Source organism: Mytilus californianus, unplaced genomic scaffold (assembly GCF_021869535.1).
Source record: "Mytilus californianus isolate M0D057914Y unplaced genomic scaffold, xbMytCali1.0.p SCAF_10, whole genome shotgun sequence".
NCBI lineage: Eukaryota > Metazoa > Mollusca > Bivalvia > Mytilida > Mytilidae > Mytilus > Mytilus californianus.
Genome location: NW_026262582.1, coordinates 24,053,265 through 24,075,599, shown reverse-complemented (window position 1 = coordinate 24,075,599; position 22,335 = coordinate 24,053,265). Strand labels below are relative to the sequence as shown.

Genomic DNA, 22,335 nt, shown 5'->3' with positions numbered 1-22,335 from the left:
ACATGAGATGATAGACATTTCACAGCTTCTTTGTCTCTGAATACGGATTTTTGTCGATCATTCACTCAGTTTTTCAACTTTTGGATTCGACGTTTTATCAGAGAATGTTTTAAAACACAATGCATGAACTAAGTATAGATTATACTTGAATGTATCCAATGTTAATTCGTTAAATAATAAATGTTTTTTATTGACACAAGAGGTGATCTTTTGTGGATTTTCTTTCGAAGAATTGAAACACGGCATTTAGGTTACTTTATGACCTTTCTTATCATTTCTATTAAAAGTTTGAAAATTTTTGACATACCATAAAATATAAAATGGTAGTGTTAATCATAAGTAGTACGTTTCTTTACTGGACGAAAAATCTATTTAAGACCAATTCCTCCATTTAATACAATAACCTCTACACAATATCATGTAAATGTGATACAACAACAAATTAAGTGAATGTTTTAAACCACAATGCATTAGTGGTGATAGATTGAACTTGAACTTATTTTATGTTGATTCGTTAATGCATTATTATTGATATAAGCGGTGATTCTTTGTAGATTTTCTCTTTCATTGTCAGGCATCCGATTTTGTCCTGATGGCTTAGTATTTTGCATCATTCTGCATTTTTCATATCTTCAGACATCTTTGACTAGTTTTGACCCTAAGCCTTTATCCCTTTTAAGAAAATTTATGGCAGAAAAACGCTAAAAAGTAAAATGTTACAGTTCACCGAAAGTATGTTTGCTACCATGGAAATAAAATTGACTTAACGTAAGAAAACAGTAAACACCATCGATGCACGTTCACCCGATGCTACAGTTCCGCAAACACCAGCAATTTTACAAACCTCAAGAAAAATATTGGAGCTACAACATTAAGAAATAAGTGTAAAGATAATATCATGTTTTGAACTTTATCGTTGAATAGTATTAAGAAAAAAGTAATTTTTTACTGGATTACTCTGAACAGATCATCTTGTTTTCGACCGAATTTAAGATATAGATATTTCGTTTTAAAAGAAAAAAATCGGATTTCATTAATATACTCAACAATTAAAAGCTCAACTGCACATGCGTGAATCTCAATTGGGAAGAAAATTATATCTGCGTTAAAAGAACACTTGTTTAAAGATTCGACGACAAGCTATGAATGTTCAAAGGAACTGTACCGCACAAATTACATTCGTGTACATCTCTTACTGACCATCTTTCGTATGAGACTTTTTGGAATCCACGTTCCCATAATTGGAGTTTCTATATGATTGAGATTCCCATAGTCCGATGTATTACAATTTCTCCAACCATCGTTCAAATAAAGTATATATGTAGCTAACACAGTTAATGTTCCAACACTTTACCATTTAATCTTTCATAGATTAACATAATTTAAACTGAAACGTCCACCATAGCTGTGCGTTTTAATCTAGGTGTACAACATTGGGTGAAATGTTTGTGAATTGTTCTAGGTTGGACACATCGTCAAAAGTTACACAGTCTTATACTAAATGAAATGAGAAAAACAGTTGATCTCAACGACGAACAAATGTTTAAGTTTGAACATCTTCAAATGTTGAGTATTAACTTCAATATTTACTGTCAGTAGATATAAAGGAATCAGTAAACTAAACACGTGATTGCTTAAACGACAAGGATGATGATGAACCTCTGACTAAGATGATGATGAACCTCTGACTAGGATGATGATGATTGATGGCTGCGGCAAATTAATATCCATATTCAGGACAAAAACATGTTAATGTGATATGAATATTAACCCTGCTTTGTACTAGACCGACACGCTGAGTTGGGTTTTTAACGTGATAGTTCACAAGGTAACAGTTCGCAGGAAGACATGTCACCCTTCCCTGTCACATTATTCTGACCCCGAGCAGACTAATCTTTTCTCTTACTCCTAATTGACGCGTCCTAAGCAGAGAAGCAGCAAATATCAATGTTCAAGTCTTTGGGGTTTTACCCAACCGAGGTTCGAAACCACGATCTACCCCACTGGAGACGAGTACGCTACCACGAGACCACGGGGGAGGTACTATCATATTTTGAAATTACATGTACTACTAAATTAAGAAGCAACGGTCTGTCATTAGTTGTAAAGATTTATCTTGACCACCAACAAAGACTAAATGAAAGAAGCAACATCCAATAAATGTAGCGTTATAAAAAGCAACAATTACCGTTTGCCGCACTGTCTTAAAGCGTCAGCGCAATCTCGTATCAGGCAGAGGATTTTCTACGAGAATAAGAAACATGACGTAACCATTTTGATCAATATCACCTGTTTAATAATAGCAAAACCATAGACAATAACCATGAATTATGACTAGAATCACTCATAAAGATTTTATGTCACCAATTATCTTCAGAATATAAACGTGACAATAAATTGATAAATAAACTGGATGGGTTTTACAGAATAGAGGATAATGGACCAATACTACACAAACATGGGCCAAAAAATAAAGAATAGCGAAAAAATAGGTAAAAAAAATAAAGAATAGAAAATAATGGGGTACTTTAATATAAAGAATAGAAAAAAATACCAAAAAAAATTAAGGAATTGAGTAATGAAGGAACCCATTCAATTGCTCATATATTGTAAAGATAAAAATTTTGGTTAGTTTTACAGAAAAAAATCTTAAAACCTGATTAACAAGAATATATGATCACACCTGACCATAACAATATATTTTTTTTTCTACACCCACAAGCGTTTGCATACTTGAGGCACATACATGTAAGATAAATGCATACACATACACCATGCTTAATGATGAACACAAACAAGATACACTACATACACATACACCATGCTTAATGATGAACACAAACAAGATACAATACATACACATACACCATGCTTAATGATGAACACAAACAAGATACAATACATACACATACACCATGCTTAATGATGAACACAAACAAGATACAATACATACACATACACCATGCTTAATGATGAACACAAACAAGATACAATACATACACATACACCATGCTTAATGATGAACACAAACAAGATACAATACATACACATACAAACTGACTGAACAGAATATTCTTCAGATTTTACGTGTCTCTCACTCAAACACGTACAAAAACACATACACAAAAACAAAAAATATATGAACTCTCTCTCTCTCTCTCTCTCTCTCGTACACATACTTATGCAAAATAAACACATTCGATTAAACTGACAACCCCTCCCATACTTTATTTATACACACATGAATATTACATTGAGTATTCTAAAGGTACTTATTGTGCATATTGTGTTTACATATCACAGAAGACAAATCGGTTGTAAATTGCGTTGTTTCGACGTAAATCCACCACTTTTTGCCTACTGAAGAATAGGTAAGTTTTATGTACATGTATTTGGCACGCTGGAATAATAGTTACTACAAAGCAAGTGCAATATTAAAGTGTTTAAAAACTACGTACAATTTTTCTAGCAAAGTGCAAAACTAAATCTACATCTATCACAATTCAGCTTTGATAAAACCCATATTATCTGGGTAAGACAAACATAAAACATTTTAAGAATACATATTAAGGTAATTACTTATTTGTGTTTAAAGTCTAAATTTGTGTTAATGTCCATGGCTTTCAAATTTTTGGGTTGGAGAGTTCCCGAACGTTAATCCTGGAAAGCGTTTCAGAAGCAATTCTTATAAACTGTTATCTTTAACAGTTACTTTGAAACTCATTTCAAAAATCAGGTTAACCTGAAAAGATATTGACAGCTATTCTCATTGTAGTTAAATACTTGCCAAAGTCAATTTATGCTATAAAGTTGATCTATTCTTCTTTGGCACCGACCATTCATGTTTTTGATGGCCTATATTTATTTTAATTCACAGATTGAATAATTTGTTTCAGAAGGGATAAAATTGGGAATGGAAATTGGGAATGTGTTAAAGAGACAACAGCCCGACCAAAGAACAGAAAACATCCCAAGGCCACCAATGGGTCTTCAACACAGCGAGAAAATCCCGCATCTGGAAGCGGGCTTCATCTGGCCCTTATACAGATATGGGTAATAGTTCAGTGAATACGGACGTCACACTAAACTCCGAAACATATAAATGAACTAAAATTAAAAAACAAAACAAAAAAAAAAAAACAAAAAAAAACAAGACTAACAAAGGTCAAATGATGAGGAGGGTCTTTAACGACCTTGACTACCGATGAAGGTCTTGCACGGTCGGTTAAAGGGAAGTGACAGAAATAGTTTTTCCATTTAAGTTAAAAATATCAACTTGAGTTTGAACGCAATTTTCTTGTTCCAAAATGTTATTAAACAATGGTTTGTTTTTGATTAAAGTCAAAACAAATTGACCCCCCCTCCTTACACACACACACACAAACAAAAAATCAATGGTCGGTGCCTTAGCGATACATAAATCTATAATATAAGAACGCGGAAAGTGTGATCCAAGAAACATTTGATTGCGAAGTGGAAAAATAATGCATTGGTATTCTTTAAGGACTCATACAATAGTATATACGTCATCCTACAGTGTGTATCAATCTACTTTCTACCAGTTTGCAACGAACACTATGTTTTCAGTTCGCATACCATCAACCATTTTTGGACCTTTTCTGTCCATACATTGAAATTTCAAAGTCTACGTGATAATTTAGTTTCGGATATGAATGGATTTTTTTATTGCTAGTTTGCCGTTGATAATATGCTCAAAACAGCATTATAGATAAAAAAAAACAACAAAAAACTCAGCAAGGATCATCACAAGTGAGGATTCGAGGAAAAGGGAGGCGTAAATGCCAGTTGATTGTAAAATATTTTTTTACGATTTTATCATGTCCAAAACATGATTTTTTTTTTAATTCAAAGTGGGGTGTATTCCATCTACACCCCTCAAGTTGTCACTGCATCACTTCGTAAAGACATTTAGTAACAGTTATATAATAATTATATTAAAATATGTTACACAAAAAATATTATATACAACAATATTGCACATTTTGGCCTTTGGCGTCTCGAATAGACTTTTAAAACACTTCTAACATACATACAACACAACCACGCAACTTCAACACACTTAATTACATCTCTAAAGTGGTGTAAGAAAAGATTTTAGACAAACCAATTTCAAACCACATATACACATACACACAGCAGTACATATACATCTCCGTTACTACCAGCCTTAAAATATCTTATAGGATAAGATTTGGTAAAATAATAACAGGTAATTAACAGACTTTTTTCATATTACCGACTTTTGACTCCGGATAATATAATTTTTCGACAGGTTACATACTTTGTGGTCAGACATCCTGGTACTCGGTCAAGTAAGAACAACCAAAAGAAGTAAAATCAAACATATAATAGGTGCAATATGGGGGAAATTTTACTGTTTTCCGATTATTTTGTCGTGTATAGAAAATATTAAACAGCGAACTTTCCGCCCAAATTGTACCGATTGTAAGGTTGATTTGACTTCTTTAGGATGCTCTTACTCCTACCGCTGCACTCTTACCAGGATGTCCTACCACAAAGTAGGTAAGGTAACTTAATCTTTCGAAAAAATATAAATTCCGGGGTCAAAAGTCGGTAATATGCAAATAGTGTATTTGTGACATATACATGTATTTGACACAACAAGGTATTATAAACTAAATGTTTTCAAAGGTTTTTTTTTAAACATAAATCTGGAGAATATTTAGATGATTGGTATTTTGCTTCTTATTATTCTGTTAATATCTCAAATTCTTTCGGATCGAATATACCATTTATGGTGTTGAAAGGTTCCGTTGTAAATGATGGCATCACATTATATTCTGTTACAGTTGTCCAATGAACAGGGAAGAAGTCTGTATCTGTCAAGGTATTATAAATAAACTCCGCATCTGTGAATAATTAAAATGAATAGGTGAATACTATTTTATGATTTTGTGGTACTATTTGGGACATAGATTGTGTGTAGAATTTAAAAACCTTTCAAATAAAATGCCTGCTTTTTCCTGTGCTAATTGTACTCAATTTTAGACGTTTTTTTTTATTAGATTTGTTCAATGTTCGTGTACGATCTGAAGACATCACACGAGGTTGTTATTTGGTTTATTGTTCAGATATACGCCATTATGTTGCCAGAAAACAAAACGTGTGATACTTTAAAAATAAGTGACGATTTACAGTTAGGAACGTTTCATAATTTTTGAAAAAGGAGCGTAATTAACCGAAAAGTAATAAGTATTGCCGAGAGGAGCGAGGCAAAAATTCTTTATAAATATGACAGTTGTTTTCCATTCATTTCATGTGCTTTAACTTTTTGATTTTGCCATTTAATAAGGGACTTTCCGTTTTGAATTTTCCTTGGAGTTCTGTATCTTTTTTATTGTATTTTTTGGACAATTTTATGCTAAAAACTCTAACAGATCGTTAGAAATATACAGATTATATTAATATTTCTTTAGCTATCGCACAAATTATTGGTTTGGGGGAGGCATACGTCTATACGCCCTGCATCCGCCACTGCAGGTCGATCGATTTAGTAGTACTCACTTATCAGTTTGAACTCTTATAATATTTGCCACTGAAATTAGCGTCAAATAACATTAAATCCAACATTTCAATCCATATTCTCGTCCTCCATACGACAGGAAGTTAAGCAAACAAGAATTTATAAAATCGATCTTTACAGATCTGAACGTTTTGTTCGATTTATTCATTTTTCAACAATTCGAGCCAGACAAATACTTTTTAAGGTCTCTGAATTTTGTGCGACCATTTTCTCTTTATAAGTTTTTAATGTTTTTGTGCTAATTTAAATTTTGATGTTTTGCCTTTTACATGTTTATTAAGGGTTTGAAATTTTGACGATGTATTTATTTTTGTAAGGAAGCATTAGTTTGTAAATAACTGAAGTAAATGCTACTAGACAGCTTATATAATATATATAAAGCCAAACTTTAATAAGTGCCAAGCTTAAATTCTATTTAAATCTATTTTACGTAAAGTGACATTTTAAGTTTTATATTAGATAATGTGTAAAAGTTATATGCCGGAGCACCATATTTTTTTTTTGAATTTCAAATGTATGTTGTTAGTTCTGGTGTATAATTCTGTTACCAGCATCAGCACAGGATGAAAGTACATGTACTAATTGTTATCTGCAATTGCGAAAATCCAGCAAACTATGGGAAAACAATGTAATATACGTCTTCCGTCTACAGACCACATTTGGCCTTTTTCTAAAAAGCAACTAATTAACTAGTCCCGCTAAGACAGTAATCGCTTTCAAAAATGACAATCAGAGTTCTTCTAACAGGTCTTACTTTCGGTACATCGACAAGGGAACATTTCTTTGTAGCATATATTCATTCGGACTATAAAAGAGGGTCTTGATAGAGGTCCTTCATTTCTTTATTCTTGAATTTTTCAAACCATTTTTCTCTATTCTTTATTCATTTGGCCATTTTTCTGTATTCTTTATATTCAAACATCCCATTATATTCAATTCCATATTTTTTTTTGTAAACTCCATCCAGACCATAATAATTTACAAAGTATGTAGTGTATGTGTATGTGTATGCCCTTTAACTTTGAAATTGATCTGGTTTTCAAATTGCTTATTCACCGATAAGGTTTATGTAGACGAAACGCACATTTGGTTAATTTAGTTATAAACCTGTTAATATTGACGATTGTATATCCCCCTTAGGGAGTAACCATTTAACTTCAAAAGGGGGGGGGGGGGGGGGGGGGTTATGGTTTTTTGTCAGAAAAAAAATGTTCACGCTAGTCGCGAACATTTTTGTTTTAGTTTTTTGCCGCTTTCAATCAAATTTTTTTTTCAAAATTTAACACTATAAGGTATGGGGAAAATCTGGATTCAGAATCTTTTTTCGCTTGACCACAATATTTTTTTTTCATCAAATTGGGGATCAGAAATTTTTTTAAGGAAAAAAACCATAACCCCATGACCCCATACCCCCCCCCCCCCCCCCCCCCCCCCTTTCCCCCTTTTTGAGGTTAAATGGTCGTTCCTTTACAAAGACTCGATGTAGTGAGAGTATGACGATGAGAAATAGTTCATAACAAAATTATGATTCTTCGAATTCATACTAGTAAATATTGTTCGCCTGCCGTCTCCGAATAACATAAGCAGAAATGGCGAAGTCCATGTTTTAGCATGGAAAATCCAAAATTACCAGAATCAAAATATAAAATGAAAGGAGCGTCATGTCCTTCCGAAGAATCTGGTAACAGTTTAATGGAATTATATCAAGCCGTTTTGAGGGAAAAACATGATATAAGAAGACACTCCGAAGTAACTTAGATTAGAATTAAAATTAAAAGCAGGTGGACAATTTCATGTACTGTAAAAGATTCTATGTCTTAAGAAGAAACAGTTTTCCTTCGTGAAGAAAAATATCCAATCATTGGGAGGGAGAGCAAAATTGACAAACGTATCAACGCTTACTGTCTGATAAAACACCATCACCAATCGAGCATAACGAGCATATTTCTGTGTACTTCCCAGGTACCATTATAATTTAATAAAGACAATATATATTTTAGGATAAATGATTACTGAAAATACATACAGTGCTTACTTTATATCAGAATAAACCTCTCTTCCTAAAAAATGTTTGTCCCCAATACTGAAACATGTGTCTCTGTTGAGTATCTTCATTACGGAAGCTATTCGGACCTGTGGAAAAAAAAAATGCGGGTAAAATACTTGCAATGTTACAGCAAATTAATACGACATGCTTAAAATAAATTTAGGGGTCTTTTCTATTTTTTTGGGAGCATATTACTTGCAATACGGTCCCATTAATGACCCAATAATCTAAAGAAGCTGAGCAACATATTTTAACTTAGCTGTAATTTGATATTGCATTTTTTAAAAAAGCACGTGTTACATGTGCATGACAATTAAAAATGGACGGTAAGAGTGAAGTTTTGTGAAAAAAAAACAAATAAAAATGGGAAAAATATCGGAATTTAGAATGTGAATCAAACTTGTGGAGAGATGTTTCACTGTCAATCATACCACATCTTCTTATTTTTAAAGTAATTCAAAGTAAAATAAAACAACAATGATAAACATTACGGGATAATTCACTTGTTAACATTAAGTTAATACATGTATATATTTATGAACTTTTTTATTAAGCATTTTCATTTAATGATTTCCCCATATAACGAGACACTTTACTTACGTGGAACTGTGGCTAAGTTTTACATGGTGTTTGCCGTGATTGAGCGAGCGAAACCTCCAACGCCACCACTACCCGGCTATCCTTCTTACATTATTACAGAACGTCTACATCTTTCCTCATACAAAACAGTATCACACCATATTTATATAATAACTCGTAAAATTAATTAAAACTTGAACCTTGGTCTCATCAAAGGTTAAAGGATTTATTTGATGAGAGGTGTATGTTTAATGATTAAACGTGTATAATTATATTTATCTATAGACATGTATCAGTTGAGATGTATATACCTGACTTGTGTATAGGATATTTTAAATGCAATGATTTGATGAACCGAATGTGGGATTGGGGAGGGATGAACGATCCGAGTTTAAAACCCACCTTTTTCGGGTTTTTTTATCACCCGTAAAAATCGACGAAAAAAAGACTGGAGCACCCTTTTGTATGGTTGAAAACTACAACCACTCCATTTTAAAATTCGTAGATCTTCGCCTGCTACCATTGAATTGTTGTATGCTTTTTCAAGTGATTCGATGTATATAATTTGTTTTCGTAAATTTCCATATATTTTCTTCTAAATATGAAATTACAAAGTAGTTTTTCCTGTATAAATAATTCGTATACTTGGTTTGATGTTTAAAGAAAACGACACGACTTCATGCCGTATTGGACTGTACCAAACTATTAACGAAACTAATCTCGTCAAAGAGATATAATTATAAACTATTCAAAGTTTGTTTAATTTTTATTTGTACGCAAACGCATCTTATGTCCGATTAATTTTACTACCACATTAATGACCATGAATCATTATCTAATTAAAGTAGTTATGCATAAATAGACGAACACCGATCATTCGTCTTATTTTCAAGTGTCATTAAATGACAAAAAAGAAAGAAAAAAAAAATACAAACCGAATACATGAAATAAATGACTAATATCATGTAAGCTTCGATTTCAGATTACGCAATTGAGAGAGAGAGAGAGAGAGAGAGAGAAAGAGAGAGAGAGAGAGAGAGAGAGAGAGAGAATATTATATCTATAACGGTAAATTTTATACTGAGTATGATTTATCATATCGTAATGACCATTGAACATTATCTGAATAGACTTGTGACTTTTATCTCGATGTACTTCAGATAAGAACTTATGACACAAATATTTACAGGTTAATTTGACTTATATCAATGCGTGAAAAAAATGAACTGATAATAATAAGACAGTCCCAGAATTGAAATAGACTTCGCACTAGACTATGATGGACCACTTAAAAAAGGATAGGTTATGTAATATTTTTTTTTGTTTCATTTTACTCAGTATAATTTTGCCTAAAAAAACAATATTTTAAACTACCTTATATCATATAGTATGATAACGATTTTAGTGTTTATGATACGTCATTCTGTATTGAGGGGACAAACATTTTTATTTTTTTTTTTATTATTTTTTTTTGGGGGAGTGGCAGCAGGAATATTTACAGATTGCGTATTAATTTTTATCTGTTGCTACTCATACTTTTTTTATTGTTAGGATTAATTAATTTTCCTTTTTGAACACAATTGTTTCTTATATTTTGTGCTGCAGAATATCTATTTTCATCCTGTCTTGTGCAAGATGATTTATTTTCAACTCTTTCCAGACCAGGATTTTCAATCTTAAAACCTTTCTGCCCCCTATCCCCAGAAAATCAAATAGTCGTCCCCTAACCTTCACCAGATACGCTCTCGACTTGAATAACCGATTGCATTAAACTTAATGTTATCATTTGATTAAATACAGATGAGATAAGTCCTTTAATATTAGAATTAATTAGTCTTGATTGTGAAATTCATACAAAATCCATATATTGTGTGAATATCGTCATTTTCACGTATTGATATCATTTTCGAAAACAAAGTATTGAGTATATCAAAAAATACTTTAAGTCTAGCAAAATTACTCCCTAATAGTACGGCGACAAGGAGGGTAAATTTTAAACTCCATAGACCGACCTACATAAGGGGCCTGATGGGTTATTTTCGTTCTTCGTGATCGGCGCATTTTCGCTATCGTGATCCGTTTTTCTACAGATTTTTTTTTAATATTTTCGTGATCCGTGATCATGGAAATTTATTTTCTGTGAATCGTGATTGACAAAAAAATCAACTCGTGAATCGTGATGAGACCCCCCCCCCCCCCCATCAGACCCCTCCTACATGACGCCTGATTTTGGACCTACGATTGCAAATAAATCTATTGCCAGTCGGAAAGTGATAAAATGACGCAGACTTTTGAAATTATGATCAAATGTCAGAGAAAAGTATTATCAAAAATACAGAGCGCCAAAAAAAAGGGGAAGTCAATCAAACCTGACAAATCAAACGTTAGACTATATCAACCAACGGAACGAATGGAAAACAACCGTCATATCCTGACTTGGTACTGGCATTTTCCGAAGAAAATGGTGGGTTACACCTAATTTAATATCTAAATCTCCCACTTGTATGACTGTTGTTTATAGTTCCGTTATATATAAACAAAATTAGGCGAGCAACCCAAACAGACAAAATTTGTTTATGTTACAATAATTGGGATCCAGCAGACAAAACTGTATTAAAAGACCTTCGAACAAAAAGGGATGTTGAGATCCCCGAGTCCGAAGGGCTAGGGTATTCGAATAGCCCTTTTTGTGAGGAGGTCTTGTAATGTCAATATTAACTTAATCACTGAAATTTTACTGACTTACAGTCATAAACATAAAAAAATACGCCCAAAAAAAAAAAAAAAAAAAAAAACACTCGCAGAAGCCTAATTCCCCTGAATTGGACGAGTCTAAATATATTTAACTCAAATGATAGTTAAACAGTACTCATACTGATATATACAAATAACAGATACCTAATTGCATTGAAAACGGACCGATTAAATGGCAGGGCATCTTTTAATTATTTAATTATAATAATTTTCTTTGCAATACAATAACACCATAGGATAGTTTTTTTTTTAATTACGGAGTTACTGTAAATTTATATTTTTTAATTCCAACTTTTCGAAACAAATAACGATTTTTTAATTTTATTATGAATTCAAACCCTATACAGACCTCATTTATAACTGACCAACGAATGTTCTGCACAAAATCTTCTTGTTATATATATTTGATGTTTTTAATCTGTCAGTAATCATGAAATAGATTCGTAAAGACCAACCCAGACGAAAACAGTAAGTAAAATCTTCCAACAATTAGTTATCCAAACAGCTTGTTTCACAACTTCTAATCGAACAGACCTAGATGCATAATGTCCTTCACAATATTCAGGTAAATAAAATTGAGAATGGAAATGGGGAATATGTCAAAGAGACAAGAACCCGCCCAAATAGCAGATAACAGCCGAAGGCCACCAATGGGTCTTAAATGCAGCGAGAAAATCCCACATCCGGAGGTGGGCCTCAGCTGGCCCCTAGATAAAAATGTGTTCTAGTTTAGTGAAAATGGACGTCATACTAAACTCCAAAACATATAAAGGAACTAAAATTAAAAAAAAAAACATACAAAACTAACAAAGGCCACAGGTTCCCGACTTGGGACAAGCGCAAAACTGCGGCGGGGTTAAACATGTTTTGTGAGATCTCAACTCTCCCCCTATACCTCTAGCCAGTGTAGAATAAAGAAACACACATCAATACGCACAGTAAAACTCAGTTTAAAAGAAGTCCGAGTCCGATTTCAGAAAAGGTAACAAAAGAAACTGAGCAAAATGACAATGATACATAAATTAACAAAGGACTAGTACATGAGGTAGCAATTACTGACATGCCAGCTCCAGACCTCAATTAAACTGATTGAAAGATTATGCCTTCATCATATGTTCATTTGGGTTTTGATTTACTACTTAATATGCTATTGCAAAATAATTAATGTTGTCTGTTCAGTCCAATTAATTAATGAATTTTGGTTTTTTGTTTTTTTAATAAGAATAACATCTTATTTAAATAGCCTAGATAAATGTAACATCTTTAGAATCAAGTTATGTAGGTTTGAGTGGCTCAATCAAAACGTGTATAAATGAGATGTTTTCGCAAGGTTGATCTACATTCTTAAATTGAAATATATACAATGTATCATATGAAACACTTTTTTTGGTCGTCCGTTATTTCCTTTACACTTCTAAATGAAGCATAAACCCCTTGAAAATTAAACTTTCACCTTTCTTAGTTTTATAATCGCGGCCTGACATAATCATATATTATGAATCGTTTAAAACACGTACAGTAGATAAAAACCATAGTCAAACAAGAATGTGTCCATAGTACACAGATGCCCCACTCGCACTATCATTTTCTATGTTCAGTGGACCGTGAAATTGGGTTCAAAACTCTGATTTAGCATTAAATGTAGAAAGATCATATCATACGGAACTTGTGTACTAAGTTTTAAGTTGATTGGACTTCAACTTCATCAAAACCTACCTCGACCAAAAACTTTAACCTGAAGCGGGACAGACGGACGAACGGACGGACGGACGGACGAACGGACGGACGGACGAACGGACGCACAAATCGAAAAACATAATGCCCCTCTACTATCGTAGGTGGCGCATAAACATATTTAAAATAAATGTATTAGTGTTCGGTCATGTAGTAAATTGGAAAAAAAAAAAAAAAAACATAAAAATATTGCACTAGATTAATTGAGTGATTTAAATGGAAATTTTACATTATATCATTGTAAAAGGTCGTGTCTTCGTGTACTATGTACATGAAATAATTTATGAAGTTGATTGATTGTTGTTTACTTGACGTCCAGTGGCAAATATTTCATGCCTGTTCATGACGAGACCACATAAATTTTGAATACAATAGGTAGGTCTTGCAAGGGGGTCTCATTGGGGGGTTCTGATCCCGGATCCCGCTTACTGTTTTGTCAGATTCCCGTATCCCGCTTACACTATGTACGTAAGCAATTCTCATTTTTTTGTAATTTACCGTGTCCCGCTAGACTTCATTTCCCGTTTTCACGGCACAATAATTTGACTTTCACGTGTCACGCTTACAAAAAATCGGCAATCCCTGGTCACGCTTAGACCCCAATGAGACCCACTTGCAATAGGAGGTCGACAGTGAGGTTGGACGTGAAACTTAGAATACCACTGTCAAATGAGGATACCGGGTATATTGGACAAGGACAGAAATTTAGCCCTGCAACATCTGGCCACATCCGGACCCCTCAAATAATTGGTGCAAGAGTTTTTAAATTTACAGAAAACGTTGATCCATGAAATCCTCTCTGAAGTCGACCATTGATATTTACGTGTAGTTTCCATTATCATTTAACGTATCTACATTGTAATTTAGATACGATATTTTTAACTCGCTTTAGTAACTGTGATAATTCTATGAAACTGTATTGTTTATTGTAATCGAGTTTTTGGGATATCTTGGTATGATATTCTATACTACCGACCTCCTTCCTGGTCTCGTGGGAGCGTGTTCGCCTCGAGAGAGGGAGGTCTTTGGTTCGAATCCCGACCGGCTCAAACACAGACGTTGAAATTTGTATCTGCTGTTTTTGTTGGTCGGTTAGGGTGACTTTTCTTCCTGCGGACTGTTATCTTGTGAACTTACACGTTAAAAATCCCGTTCAGCGTTTCGGTCTAGTACAAAGCAGGGGTAATATTCATATTATATTTACATATTGTCGTCTTGAGTAGATGATAGATGTAGATACGTTAAATGATAATGGAAACTATACGTAAATATCGATGGTCGACGTCAGAGAAACATTTTGGCAAGAAATGGTAAAATTTACACTTAAAAATCAAATTTATAAAAAAATAGAAAACTGTTTTAGGTACAATAAGTAAAGTCCCAGGTATCTTATATACTTATTTTGCGTTGAATAACAATGAAAAATGTACGAACGGGTTTGTAACTTTCGTTAAAATTTATGACATCACTACACACACGGGCATAAGGAAAGAGTTGTGATATATAAACACCTTATAATGGAGCCAAAGGAACATCGCCGTCTAAAAAATGGAAAATTAACAAAAGGGAATAAAAAATCGTCTCTTTTGTCGTAAATTTTAGCATGGAGTTTCCCTTCAGAAATTGAAATGTCTAAATCGACAAAGGGACAACTACTGCTGTTTATGTTAGATTTATTTAAAGTAAGTTCCTTTAGGTAAATTTCGGTAGTATATTTAGAGAACTCTGGATTATTTAACGAAAAAATAACATCAAGATAACGATAGATATTGTTGAATGCGTTTACCAAATGTAACAATGACGTGTCTTTACTGAGTTTGGCCATTAACTGCGATTCATAGCAATAAAGGAATAAATCTGCTATTAAAGGGGCACAATTAGTGCCCATAGGAATACCTACTACCTGTCGATACACTTTATCGCCGAAACGTACCTGTAATTGTCCAGGAGAAAATTTAAAGCTTCAATCATATCTTCTCATTTCCAGTCAGTGTATCTAGCATACTTTCCTTTTTTCGTTACAGACTATTTAATTAAATATGAAAACCTTTTCTTGATAAGATTTTATGGAAGTGTAGTGTAGAACGTTTTATGGAGGTGTAGTGTAGAGAGTAGAAAAATCATAACTGTCAACAGAATTAAAAGGACCACCAAAAGCACGTGTTTTATCTAAAACCTCTAAAGAATTTTTAACACTCGAAAAATAGTCAATACCATTATTTTCATAAACTTTTTTACAAAAGTTAATAACAAGTTCTTTGATAGTAGTAAGGGAGGTAGTTAGAATCACTGACAGACTAGTAGTAGAACACTTACTAGAAGCGGGAATGAAACGAAATTTAAATGGTTGTTTATGTAATTTAGTTAACCAGTCGGGACTTTCAAATGTTCGGAAAAGGCTTTAAGCTGGGTAGTGGCAGTGATATGCAGTTTTTTTGTTGTTGTTCAGAATATTAAATAAAAGGAATTAGTTCGGTTGTATGAATGAAGTCGCGTGCATTTCGTTAATCTATTGATACGGATGGACATGGGCCCGGGAAGTTGTAGCATTGGTACGTGGCGTCATTGCCTAATATTTTCGAATATCAAGTCCTGTCCATGATCTAGAAAAATATTAGGCGGTAAGATCAAAGGGAAAATGTAAACATTGAGGGATCTTGGGTAATCTCTGATACATTATATTCACAAGGGGAGATAATTAAGAGCTTGGCATTTGGTATTGAAGTCCTTATATTGCGTGCATGTTTTTCTTTCTTTTTCTAGTGACTTTTACTTGGAAATGTTCTTTTGTTTTCATTGTGAAAACCACAATGACATTTCAAGTTTTTTCATTGCCTTACCAATGCAAGTACACAACTGTAAAATATCAGCAAACAACTGTAAAATATCAGCAACATTAATGTTTGCCATTTAACTGTGAATTATATTTGTGCCATCATTTATTAATTCTATCGACAAATAAATGCAAAAGGAAAAGGTCAAGGATGTATAGAATGAGTAAAAATGAGAATCGGGATAAACATCAACAAAGAAAGCAACCTAACAAGAAAATACGAAAAAAGATAATATAGTTTTGAACCGTACACAAGTGTTTAGGCATTTATAATAAATCTTTTGTCCTGTTCTAAACTATCTCATTATCTCAAAAAAATATTTTGTTTCAGGTGGTAAGTGTAAAGACTAATTTGTTTCCAATGAAAATATGAAAACAATAAAAATTGTTTTTTTCCTATATCATGTCAGGGTTATTAAACACCGATAATCTGTTTTAAAATACATTTTTGTATTAGTGTTTATTGGCTTTGAACTAGCTTTCAGCTTCTGTGAGTACTCTCAAATCGTCACTTTGTCTCTTAAGTTTTTTTGTCAGTTGTCTGTTGTGTGTGATTTGTGCCGATCTGATGAGTTTAAAAAGGGTATGTGCTTAAGAATACACAGAATTTTTTTCCAGGTGATTTCAATATAAGAATCACGTGATATAACCATAACTTTTCTGAATGTAAAAGTTGTGGATAAATTTGAAAGAAAGTTATAAAGAGCTGTCAGAAATACTAAATTCATCAGATAAGAATAACACATTAGATAGAACAAAAAACAACTACTGACGAGGTTCCTGCTATTGGTGATGCACATTACTTGGCCGAGTAATTTAGTTTTATGTAGATTTCATTCCTCATATGTATTCTGTATCGACAAACAAAAGGTAAATAAAAAAACGCACAGAAAATCTCAAAAAAAAAGAGGGAAGGCGCTTCCTACTAAAATAATGGTAAAATATATATAGTACAAGTACCTGAAAAATAGAGACCATATCACGTGATTCTAATATTAAAAACGCTTGCCTGTTAACCCCTACTTTTGCTGTCATCATTTTATTACATATAGTTTAAAAAGCAATAGTTGAAAATCTTACAAAAATCTTGCTTTTTGTTCATAGTTTTTGAAAGAAAAAAGGTTCCATTGTTAAATGTAAGAAAATCTGGAGAGAAATATTTCCCGGCAAATTTTCAATGGCTTATTCTCGAAAAAAGCACACGGACCCTTCATTTTTTCTGCTTTTTTAGTTTCTTTATTCATATACTATCAATTTATAACAGTCTTTTAAAAAGCTTGTTATTTTGAAACAGAGTAGCAAACATCATTAAGCAGCCGCAAATATATAGTACAAAAAAAAAAAAAAAAAAAAAATGAACACAAAAGACTAACGCGTAGAATTTTGAACTTTTGGGATTTGCGCAATTGAGCTTTTAAAATTTAAGGCCGATAGAAATAGTTCTATTAGTTTCGATCTACTTGCACTATGACCAATTTTGACTTTAACTGATTCCCCTAAAACATTGTTCGATCTTGTAATGAAGTTCAAATTTATATATACTGCTAAATTTACAAAATCTTAAAAAAAAAAGAAAGATGCAATATATTTTGCCATTACCAATGATTGGAATCAGTTAAAATTGTTTTAAATTATAAACATTTCGCTTGCTCCCAGCAAGTATCTTACTATATAAGTTCTTGCTCTCGTTAATGCTCAATTCAAATCTGTAAGAAATCAATAGTTGAATGTCAATTAAAATCAAAATTTAAGGTTTGTAAAACAAAACACTTATTTAGTAACTTATAAGGGAAAAATTGCTTCGGGAATAAAATCAACAGTAATTGACCGGAAAGATTAAAAAACAAATTTCGATACGTTGTCGTTTTTTAAATTTCCAAAATGACATTTGAATTTATAAGACTATAATCCTTTAAATTTATTCTGTTTTGAGAAATACTTTAATTGTTAAATTCTTAACTAGGCGTCTTTCCGGCTTATTTGTACTTTGTATTTTTAAAGTGTATTCAAACCCCGTGAAAAAAAAACAGAAATCGTATTTTATAATAGGCCATATACATATAATCAATTTTATTTGCTAATTGAAAATTAAGCTGAATAAAAAAATTTAAGACAGCAGAGAAAATAATTCTGTTTTAATTGTTTATTACTAAGACTTAAATAAAGAGTGAGCTATTTATACTGTAAATTTATGATGTCTCTAGTCTGGTCAAAGGGTCAGAGTGTCCTAATTAATCAAACGATAAATTGTTGAAATTAGATAACATGTTTTCACGTGCAGAGAAATTTCACTTATATCCAGTGCATGATTGGATTACATCTTTCTTATTGGTCACTGATCTTTTGGGGTCAGCACGAGTTCACGTGTAGATGCGTTGTGGTTACTTCCTTTTATCACCAGCATTTGATGTGTTAACTTGTGATTCTTATCAATTAATTTGTTAAAAATTCCCACCCACAAACCTCCCTTAATTTTATCTTTTGAAGTAGATACATGTATGTATATATGTTTATTTGTGGGGCAAATTTTTCTCTCCACCTTTGCTATTCTTTGTCATTTATTCAACTGATATGATATTAGTTGGTGTAATTTCGTATTAATTATGTATTATTATTTCATATTAAATATGAACTTTTATGTCAAATCTTTTATTTGCAAAATGTATTTTTTGCATTTTATGATTTTGATTTTTTCGTCAGTTTTAGTTTTTATATCATATAGCAAATCAAGCTCCGACACTGGCCTGTGTATACATTGTATGTGTATGGTATCTAGCTGTCTGTCTTAAAACATTTTAGTATTAACTACCTTATTCTACCTATCATTTCAAGATCCTTAGATTTTTTTTATATTTAGAAATTATTAATCTACAAATGAAATGGAATAGGTTTAAACGCCCGACTAAGTAGAAACGTTGTATGGTATACACTAGTCCGTCCGTACTTCTGTCTGTCCGTCAACACTAGGTTTAGTGAGGCAACAGAATGAGATCTGACAAATACTGATGCATAAATATGATCTCTTGTATTAAAGATAATAAAGTAGGTGTATATTTCTGCTTTTTTTTGGAATTTGAATGTGTTTTTCAAACGTCCAATTTGCAATATTTGCGAAAATAGGAAACCTATATACTATGTCGTCAGATTTAGTGTTCTATTGAAAAACAAATCTCTTTTCTGAAAAGCAAATGATAAAAAGCATAAAAACTTTTTTCATTCTTATGTATCATTTTTGGCGGGAAAAAAATAAATCATACTTTTTAAGATCAAAACACCAAAAGTCTTTAACTCTAGGATTTTAAATCGATAAATACAAATATAATGTTTAATGTTAAAAAAGAATTATGCTTCTAGATTCAGTATTATTTGATTATTTGAAATTTCAAATAACAGCAGAATAGTGTTCATATTGCGGAAAAACATGAAACTGAGGTTGCTATAGTGATAAAATGAAGTCGGTGAACCCCATTTTTTTCATTTTATTTTATTTTTTGCGGGCGCTCAACCCTTTCATAACCTTGGACGATGGTATAACAACACAAAATAAAACACATTATTAAAATCAGTTATTACATAGGTTTCAATTAATTACTGTATTTTTCCAGTGAAATGAAAACCGATTATTTCACATGTGAAATTAATCCGATAAATTCATTCCTCTGACGTCATAGAAAAATGGGTGTTGTCTAGACGTTGTCGATGACGTTGCATCAATACAATTGAGAATGCATAGAAAAAGATATAGTTCCTTTCATTTTTGAGTTTATTTCCATTAAAAATTCTATGGTCAGTGTATTGAAAAAATAACTAATCCAAAAATTAGAATATCGAGAAATATTCAACTCGTGACCTCACAACACTGATAATTGACTCATGCGCTTTGCGCGTTTATGAATTAATATTAATAAATTCTCCATACACCCTTGACATTTTCCCCGTTGTAGTTATTTGTCGATAAAATTAATAAATAAGTACACAGATATAACTCATATTTAAAAAGCAACCATTTCTGTTGTTAATATTTCACAGCTGTGTATTGGAATATGTTAGGCAATAAAAAAACATAAAATATTTTTGTGATTTTTAGATATTTTCACAGCTTTCTGTTTAATGACGTCATAAGAAGCATCCAGAATATCACCAGAACTTTAATATTGTAAAAGTCTATTTTCAAATTACCTACATTGTGTCCAACCTTTTTTGTTTGCAAAGTGGGAAACATTTCCTGTGTAGGACAAACTGTATTCTGTAAGACAAATGCACATTTTAATATTCTAACAGATTACGTTGTTAAACAGTTGTAATTGCTAGTAATGGTGTAAAGATCTGTACATAATAAATATTTTCAACTTTTATTGACTTAGTATATTGTCTAGTCAGTTGTCTATGTTTGAAGACTGTATGTGGTCTTCTAGATGTCTTTCGATCATTTATGTCGTTGAGATGCTGTCGAATTGACATATACTCTGTATTTCATTTAAAACATATATGATGGATCCTTGGCAGATTTAACATGTCTCAGTAATGAATAAATATTTTGCATGGCTAATGTAGGGTTTGTGCAGTGCCAGTAATAAAGTCAGAAGTATAACAAAAGATATGTAGACTCATGAGGACATTAACATGTTTCTGTCGTTTTAGACAATGTTATAAACCAGGATGTCAGCTTTGTGAAGTGCCAGTTATCAAGTAAGAAGGATACAAAAAGACATGTACACCCATGAGAGAATATAAATGTTGCCGTAGGTGAAGACCCTGTTAGTATAAATCAGTTTGTCATGGTGACTGCATCGTTGTCAATATAATGGAATTCGATGCGACTGTCATACAAGTGAGAGCTAGCTATAAAACCAGGTTTAATCCACCATTTTCTACATAAGAAAATGCCTGTTTCAAGTCAGGAATATGACAGTAGTTATCCATTCGTTTGATGTGTTTGAGCTTTTGATTTCGCCATTTGATTAGGGACTTTCCTTTTTGAATTTTCCTCGGAATTCAGTATTTGTGTGATTTTACTTTTTGATGTGTTGAAGCTTTTGATTTTGCCATTTGATAAGGGACTTTCCGTTTTGAATTTTTCCTTAGAGTTCGGTATATTTGTTATTTTACTTTTTTGTGAAGTAACAGATATTAAATCAGAAGGATAAGAATAGACATCTAGACCCATGAATTGACATGTTTCTGTAGGTTTAGACAGTGTTATCATAAACCAGGTTGTCAGGTTGACTGTAGAGCTTGTACTGTGCCAGTAATAAATCCAGAATGATAACAATAACGTGTTCACACATGAGAGAATTGTGTACATATTTCTTAAGGTTTGGACACTGTTATCACAAACCATGTTGTCAAAATGACTGGTTATCTTGTGAAGTGCCAGTAATATTGTCGGAAGGATAAGAAAGAGCATGTGGATCCATATAAATAGAAAATGTATCGGTAGGTTTATACACAATAATTATAAACCAGGTTGTCAAAGTGACTAGCTATCTTGTGAAGTGCCAGTAATATTGTCGGAAGGATATGCAGGGGCATGTGGATCCATGAGGTTTGAACATGTATCGGTAGGTTTATACACAATAATTATAAACCAGGTTGTCAAAGTGACTGGTTATCTTGTGAAGTGCCAGTAATATTGTCGGAAGGATATGAAAGAGCATGTGGATCCATGAAAATAGAATATGTAATGGTAGGTTTATACACAATAATTCTAAACCAGGTTATCATGGTGACCATAGAATTTGTGAAATGGCAGTTTTAATTACTGAAGGATATTAAAAAGAGATATATTGGATCATAAGAGATAAAACATGATTCTGTAGGTTT

General features: G+C 32.5%; 1 long non-coding RNA gene across 1 annotated transcript; it reads right to left on the bottom strand.

The window, feature by feature from the left end:
- Nucleotides 1-5,712: 5,712 nt before the first annotated feature.
- On the bottom strand, nucleotides 5,713-9,344 carry LOC127717802 (uncharacterized). Its single transcript, XR_007989384.1, has 3 exons — nucleotides 9,213-9,344; nucleotides 8,592-8,698; nucleotides 5,713-5,891 (listed from the first exon to the last, which is right to left on the bottom strand). It is a non-coding gene; the product is annotated as an uncharacterized LOC127717802 (long non-coding RNA).
- Nucleotides 9,345-22,335: the final 12,991 nt, after the last annotated feature.